This window comes from Rhinichthys klamathensis, unplaced genomic scaffold (genome assembly GCF_029890125.1).
Source record: "Rhinichthys klamathensis goyatoka isolate OS25496 unplaced genomic scaffold, OSU_Roscu_1.1 h1tg000452l_1, whole genome shotgun sequence".
In the NCBI taxonomy this organism is placed as follows: Eukaryota; Metazoa; Chordata; class Actinopteri; order Cypriniformes; family Leuciscidae; genus Rhinichthys; species Rhinichthys klamathensis.
Genome location: NW_026606944.1, coordinates 524,400 through 532,417, shown reverse-complemented (window position 1 = coordinate 532,417; position 8,018 = coordinate 524,400). Strand labels below are relative to the sequence as shown.

General features: G+C 38.5%; 1 long non-coding RNA gene across 1 annotated transcript; it reads left to right on the top strand.

The window, feature by feature from the left end:
- The first annotated feature begins 2,997 nt into the window (after positions 1 to 2,997).
- On the top strand, positions 2,998 to 3,546 carry LOC130071715 (uncharacterized). Its single transcript, XR_008804034.1, has 3 exons — positions 2,998 to 3,107; positions 3,229 to 3,367; positions 3,460 to 3,546. It is a non-coding gene; the product is annotated as an uncharacterized LOC130071715 (long non-coding RNA).
- Positions 3,547 to 8,018: the final 4,472 nt, after the last annotated feature.

Below are 8,018 nucleotides of genomic sequence, written 5' to 3'. Positions count from 1 at the left end.
AAACCTGTGGACTCGATGTCCTGACAGGCCGGAGTTTTTGCAACCTCCACAAACACAATAATTTACCATGACGATGATAGATTGAAATACAAAAACTACCGAAAACACACTGACTCACGGCCGCTCTCACTGAATGCCAGCCTGCTCTGCACTGAGGCGAGGCTGAGGCTCCCTAGCGTGACGTAAAATGACGCGATGTTGAAAAAAAAGCCGTTTTTACGAGCAGTCCAAGAAACGCTCACTTTATCTACTAAATTAGTGCCCTTATGTCGTTTTAAAACATTTTAAATCCTGCATTACCTTTTCATATGGTATTTTCATACAAGGTTATATATTAATTTAGATTTTTTTTTTTACCTACAATATGCTCTTTAACACATGCATTACTCACCCTCAAGCCGTTCGAGATGCATATGTCAATCTTGTTTCAGACGAACACATTTTCAGTTATTTTAGAAAATGTCTTAGACCCTTCAGTGGATATAATGTGAAGCAATGGGGTCCACCTCCTTCAAGTCCCAAAATGTGCATACATCCTTCACAAAAGTAATCCATCCGGCTCCAGGGGGATAAACGAAGGCCTTCTGAGGGTAATCCGTGCGGTTTTGTCGTACAAATATACATATTTTAAACTTTATAAATGAAAATATCTGAGTTCCGGCAACGATCGACGCGCGTTCACGGATGGAAGTCGGCGTACGAGGTAGGACGTAGCGTAGGAACCGTCGTGACGTAGAACGAAGGCGCCAGCGCAGCCAGAGAGCAGAGCAAAACAACGTCTACGTCACGACGGTTCCTACGCTACGTCCTACCTCGTACGCCGACTTCCATCACCCGTGAACGCGCGTCGATCGTTGCCGGAAGTCAGATGTTTTCATTTATAAAGTTTTAAATATGTATATTTTTACGACAAAACGGCACGGATTACCCTCAGAAGGCCTTCGTTTATCCCCCTGGAGCCGGATGGAATACTTTTGTGAAGGATGTATGCACATTTTGGGACTTGAAGGAGGTGGACCTTTGCGCCACCTGGCGGTCATTTCGCGAGCGACTTTGAAATGCGACTGGTTTATTTTTATTGTATTGGTCTACTTTAAAAAATAAAACTTTATAAGACATTTATGGAAAAAGACTATTTTCTTTTCAAGATGTTTCCAACTGTAACTTTGAACCAATTCTGTAGAATGGCCCATATAGCATTTGACCAGGATTTGTTTCCAGGTATGACAAAAATGTGCTTTTGGCTTTCATTTATATTTTGATTGTTTGTATATATATATATATATATGTGTGTGTTTGTGTGTGTGTGTGTGTGTATATATATATATATATATACAAGAAAGAATGCAATGACAATATATATATATATATATATACATATTGTCCTTGCATTCTTTCTTGTGTGACACCCCTGAATGAAAGGCTCATTATTATGCAGGGTCACTGTCTGAGAACCACTTAATTATTCATGATAGGGGTTGGGCCGTTCCGCCCATCCGCATATTGCCTTGGCAAACAAAAAAATGTTTTTCACAATTTAAAACAATCTATTGTTTTATGTGAATGATTAGGAAGGATGATTTTCAGATCATTTTGAAGCAAAAACTCTAGGCGACAACGTCCATTAGTCAAAAATCTTGTGGACACATATTTAGTATGTTTTTTGTGTCCTTATTTCAAAAACTTTATTTTTTAGTTTTTTCAATAACCACGCATAAACAATATTCTCTCAAAAATACAAACTTGTACATACATGTTGCTCACACATTATGGTAGTCCTGTTTGTGCTAAATAGAGTTTAATTTCACCTGTGCCATTAATATGTTTATACGCAACTGAAAAAAACACAAATGTCAGAGCATGTCAAAACATCTCAAGGAGCCCAAAACACCTTGGACCCCAGAGGGTTAAGCGTCTACGACTGTACTGTCAGTGGGACACGCTGGCTTCCACATGTGAACCGGGCCCTGCAAACCTTGCTGAAACCTGGAGGAAAGGATAGACATCTGCAGAACCATGGCCAGTTCACAGCAGTTTATTACCACATGGAACATTTGACTGCATCATCCACCAATGCTGATATTGCTGAAAGATCAAGGAAGGTCTGTATTTAATTTCAAAATGATTTCATATTTGGGAGGCATTCAAAATAACTGATATTGGTGGTTAGTGGTTATTAATCGGTTATGTCTTCCAGGTCAAGAAGATGATGGAAGATGGAAGCTTTGTGGGTTTCTGTCACTTCTTGGCTGACTTGTTTGAGGCCATAAGCAAATTCAGCCTTCTTCTCCAAAGAAATTATATTATTTTGCCTCAGGTAATGTTGACATGTTAAGAAGAATAGTTTAAACTTATTAAAACAATGTTAAAAAAAAAAAAATATCAAGGAATATGTAGCGTTTACCTTTTATGTGTTTTTACAACTTAAATGTTTTACAGGCTGTGAATGGAATTGAGAATCTCCTTGCAACTATTGAGGCCATGTCAGTGAGATGCAAGCCGGGTGGTAGGCTGGCAGAATTACTGGCAGACCTTCAGGCCCAGAGAAGACAACAAGAGGGTGAGGGGGAGACACACCTTTTGTACAAGTATCAGGTGAGCAGTATTTTTTTAATTAGGTTTGAAGTTGATTTATTTTATTTTATATTTACTCATTTTTTATTCTTGTCTAAAATGTTGAATGTTGTGTGAACTCAGGGGATCATCGTCAAAGGTGAAGCTGCTGGGCTGGGAAAGGAAGGACTCTCCATGGCAAGCACACCTAAGCTGCAACAAGCAGTGAGAGCAACCATCGACTGCACTTTGGTTCATTTGAAGCAAAGATTCAGCAGTCTGCTTTGTAAGTGAAAGCACAGAATTATATATTTTAAAAGAAAAATATGTGAAAATAAGATAAACTATCATTATGACACATTCAACTTTCTCTTTCTCTCAACTGCGTCTTTCTATTCCTTGATAGATGAAGAGTCTACATCAGCATCAGCGAGGCAGTGAAGTCATTCAAGATATTCAGTCATGATTCCTGGCCAGAGCAACGAGAGCTGACAGACTATGGTGCAGAGGAGCTGGACTTCCTGCTAGACCACTTCAACTCTGTCTTTAACAAGGTTAGTGACTCTTTTTAAATTATCAAAGATATAAAAAGTATAACACAGAGCAACATTTCAAACATCTACTTTGATCCTTAACCTAGATTGTTTGGTCAGTTTTTCCTTTCACTCTTTTCAGAAATGGCTGTGATTCCAATCTGGCTAGAGAGGAGTATCAATCCATGAAGACATTCATCTTTAGGAACTACATGGACAAGTCTTACCATGCCTTATGGGAGATGATGGTAACAAAGTTGCCATTCTGCTCTGATTACAAGGTACCCCATTTTGATCACATCCTTGTTCATTTAATTGGTAATTATTACTTTTTGATTAAATAAAACCTACACTTATGATCCAATCTTTGTAGAACATCCTACATCTTGTGCACATCATGCTGGTCCTCCCAGTCTCCTCTTCTGTATGTGAAAGGGGATTTTCTGCTCAGAAGAGGATTAAATCTGATGTCAGGGGGTCCCTGCATATAGACACTGTGGAGGACTTGATTCGAATTAGCATGGAGGGACCTAGTTTACAAGAGTTTGATGCCAAGGAAGCTGTACAAACATGGTTCAGTCAGGGTAAAAGGTCTAGGAGGCCAAATTACAAGGGCTGGCCTTCTGAGCCTCCTAGTGGACCACAGGAGGATCTTCTCTAAGGGGGAGAGAGTAAAGGCAGGCACACGTTGTTTTGGCCTACTTGTTCTAGTGGAATGTTATTGGCCAGTGCCCCTAATGTTTACATACGTCAAGTATCGTTTGTAACTTGTTACTAGGCACTTTTTCTGAATGTATCTATGGTATATTTTTTATATATATATATTTGTACTGCCATGACAGCAATGGTGCTGTCGGTTTACCTTGTTGTTGCATCTATAAAAGTGCACAATAAAATGTGAATTTGAAACAGCACATTGTCATTTCTGCATCTAATATCAAAGTATTTACTAATAACACAGTGGAAATTAGTAGAAATGTGAATATTTTGGTTAGCATGTTGATTTACGGGGTGTGCCCCTAAATTTTCTGGTTGTGCCCCTAAAATTTTCAGTTAGGGGCCACTGTGCTCCTAGTGAAAAAAGTTAGTCTGGAGCCCTGTGTGATCACAACTAAATGAGAAGTGTCTTTGTAATTTATGTTCATGAATTTGTAGTGGTAGTTTTGAGTGCTTTTGACTAATCACTATTAACTATCAGACTCTTACCAGTGCTTTGACCTCTAGTTTAGATTTATTTTTCTTTCTGTTAATTATTCTCATCTTAAACAGGACAAACACACAGAAAAATTCCTGGTGAAGCGAATAATCCATGACACTATAATAAAGATTCAATTCAATTTCAATTCAATTTTATTTTCATTCATTATACAGATATACATACATGCATAACAACCAAAAAATGGTGTAGGCTGAATCCTATGCTTATTATGCCCACCTTTTGTACATAATTACTCAATTAGCGGCACTTTTCTCTCTGGATTTAACTTTTCAAAATAAACGTACATTTACATAAGAACATTTTACACATCTCAGACATTATTTCAATAGTTAACATATAACGTAAACAAATTAATCATATTGAGTTTAATAAATATTTATCACCTTGTTTTTAAAATTTTTTTTTAAATTACAGAGTGAATTACTCAATTTTAATACCTTGTCACAATTATTCCATAGGTTTACTCCTTTAACAGATATGCATCTATTTTTTTGTATTAGTTCTTGCTCTTACTTTTTTAAAGGGTCACTTCACCCATTTGCATTAAGGTTTGTATTGTTAGAAACCCAGTCATATATTATAATGATGGTGGAATTTTGCTTGTTTTTTTTCTGAGATGGGAGAAAAAAGGATTTAAGTGTTTTACTTCCGTCCTATCGTGACGTAAATATCGTCATTTTGCGTCACGATAGGACGGAAGATAAATTTCATTGCATATTAAGAAAACTACAGCCTTTAGCTCATTATTATTCAAGGGCGTGGGACCCACTCACCCCACCGGCCTATTACAGATCAGTGGGTGGGACTAAACCTGAAGAAACTAAACTATTAATCCGCCATCTGGCTTGGAAGACAGCAAGCTAAGCTAACAAGCGCTCAAGCAGTTAGATTTTTACCATAATGCCTGAATTTACGACACACGATATGGAAGACGAGGATTTTGAAAATCTTTTGCTCGAAACTGATGTTCGTGGCGATTTATACGAGCCACGATATAGCGAAGAGCAGCTGAGGCTGATGGAGGAACAAGAGGCGGCGGCGGCGGCAGCGGCCGCCGCAGGAGACCAGCCCGGCGCAGACGAGAAGCCCGGGCTTGCTCGCGCTGTAGCGAATTGGTGGTGCTCGTGCTGTAACTGTGCGCCTATGGACACCGAGCTAGAGTCTGTCTGCTGCAAAGAATCTCTAAAATGCCAATTCCTTCTAGAAGAAATGTCAGAGGCAGACACGGACATGGAGTTTTGTGCACACGGACGTTTGTGTTGTGATGTGAACCATCCAAGTGTCGCACCCCATATGTTCTGACTGGAACATCCAGGACAGGTATCATGCAATAATTCACCATATAGAAAGAAATACAAATGAGGAGTAGCTGCTAATTCGCTAATGAGTTTGCCAATGTAACGGGGTTCGTTGTTGTGGGAAGAATGAGACGGGAATCGGCGAACATTTAAACATTTTAATAGTAAAATAAACAAATACAAAACAAAAGTATAAGCCAGCAGCCCCTCAATGCTGGCCACACACAACAGAAACAAAACACACCATAAAATCAGGCCTGTTCCTCACTCGATCTGCCCTGTCGCTCCTCGTTTTATGCGTCCGCTCCTCGGTGAGAGACGCGAGAGAGACCAGTGCGTCTCACAGGTGTCGTTCATTATCACTCGCGCCGCTCTCACGTCCCTCGTCCTGCTCGCCACAGCCAACTAACTATACATTTTGTGTGAAATGAATTTCTAACTCTGTTGGCAGCTAACGTTAGCCCTGTAGAGTAGACGAAAGAGTGATTTCTCTGATGTTTGCGACTTTGCGCTGTTCTGGATTAGTGGGAGTGGCTTGCGGAGCTGTGCAACGTGGTGCATTCTGGGAGTTGTGGTCTTACACACAAATGCGCCCTAAAGTTATTTTCTGTCTTTTCTCGGTCAAGAGGGCACCAAATTCAAAATTTCTTTTACATTTCGACTACATATATGACCCACTTTCAATAAAGATTAATGTTGAAATGGGTGAAGTGCTCCTTTAAACATATACATTCGTCTTAGTTTATACTGACTTTCTCTAATTTCGAACAGCCTCTGAACACAATCCCACAATTCTTATAAACTTTATACATGGTCTGTGCAGTATAAAGGTCAACTAAATCAACAAATTTTAAAGCTTGTAAATTAATAAATTCATAATAGTCTGCCTGTTTTACAATCCTTATTGCTTTCTTTTGTAACATATATATTGAATTTGTATTAGTTTTATATGTATGACCCCACACCTCCACACAATAAGTAATGTATGGAACTATGAGTGAACAATACAATATATATAATTACTTTTCATTCAAAATATGTTTTATTCTATTTAATATTGCATTTAGACATTTTTGTTTTTACATTTATTTATGATTTCCAGCATAATTTATGATCTTATTTCAGGTCTATTTTTCAAATTATTTTAAAATGCTTGCAATAACAATTTTCTGCATATTCATTACCACAATTTATCACATCATCAAATACCATCACATCCACTATCTCAATTAATTACTATATAAATATATTAATGTTTAGATAAAATAAAAAAATATAATATAATATGTAAATGTCCCAATAACTTTGCTTGTTCAAATAATCTTTTCCTTACTTAAACTGTTATTAATAATCAATGAACATGATGTACTTCAATTATTAACATTTTATTCATTACAGATCCCCAAACTGGAGGCGTCAGTCTATTCAATGGACATTACTACCACTACAATCAACATCCGTGACAATGACTGTGAAGTCAAGACCTGCTGCCTGGCGGATGCAACTGGCATCATCTCACTTTCCTTGTGGGATGCACAAATAGACCTGGTCAATGTTGGCAGGTCTTATAGCTTCACTAATTTATCCACCGGGATCTATAATGACAACATTACACTCACCACAACGTGCACATCCACCATTACACCAATCCACAGAAAAATTGCTACACCTACCACTACTGATAACACCCAAATTCCTCCACCCACACTACACACATCAACAACAGATGTCACCGGTGCATCAATCAACATGAAGAAACAATGCCCCAAATGTCATACCGCCCAACATTCCTTGACAAAAGATGACAGTTTCCATCGATGCACCACGTGCAAGATATTGAGAAAAGGGACCAGTTACATTACTAAACGTAGTGGATTTCTTACGATTGAGCAACAAAACGAGGAAGTATCCTTAACCATAACAAAATTCACTGCTAACTAAATTTATCAACCAAGAAAACAACATAAATAGTATGGACAGTCAAGACATTGAAGAATACTTGATGTCCAACAGTCCACTGACACTCTCATTCACATACAATAATTACATTGTCGATTTGCACAAAACCAAACCAAGCACACCAGACATGTGCAACAGTGATGACGAACTGACTGCAGTTATAATCGACATCCCAAAAGAAAGCACTCAAGCACCCAACATCCCACAAGAAAACACTCAACATGCCAAAAGAAAGCACTCAAACACCCAACATCCCAAAAGAAAACACTCAACATGCCAAAAGAAAACACTCAAGCACCCAACATCCCACAAGAAAACACTCAAGCACCCAACATCCCACAAGAAAACACTCAACATGCCAAAAGAAAACACTCAAGCACCCAACATCCCACAAGAAAACACTCAAGCACCCAACATCCCACAAGAAAACACTCAAGCACCCAACATCCCACAAGA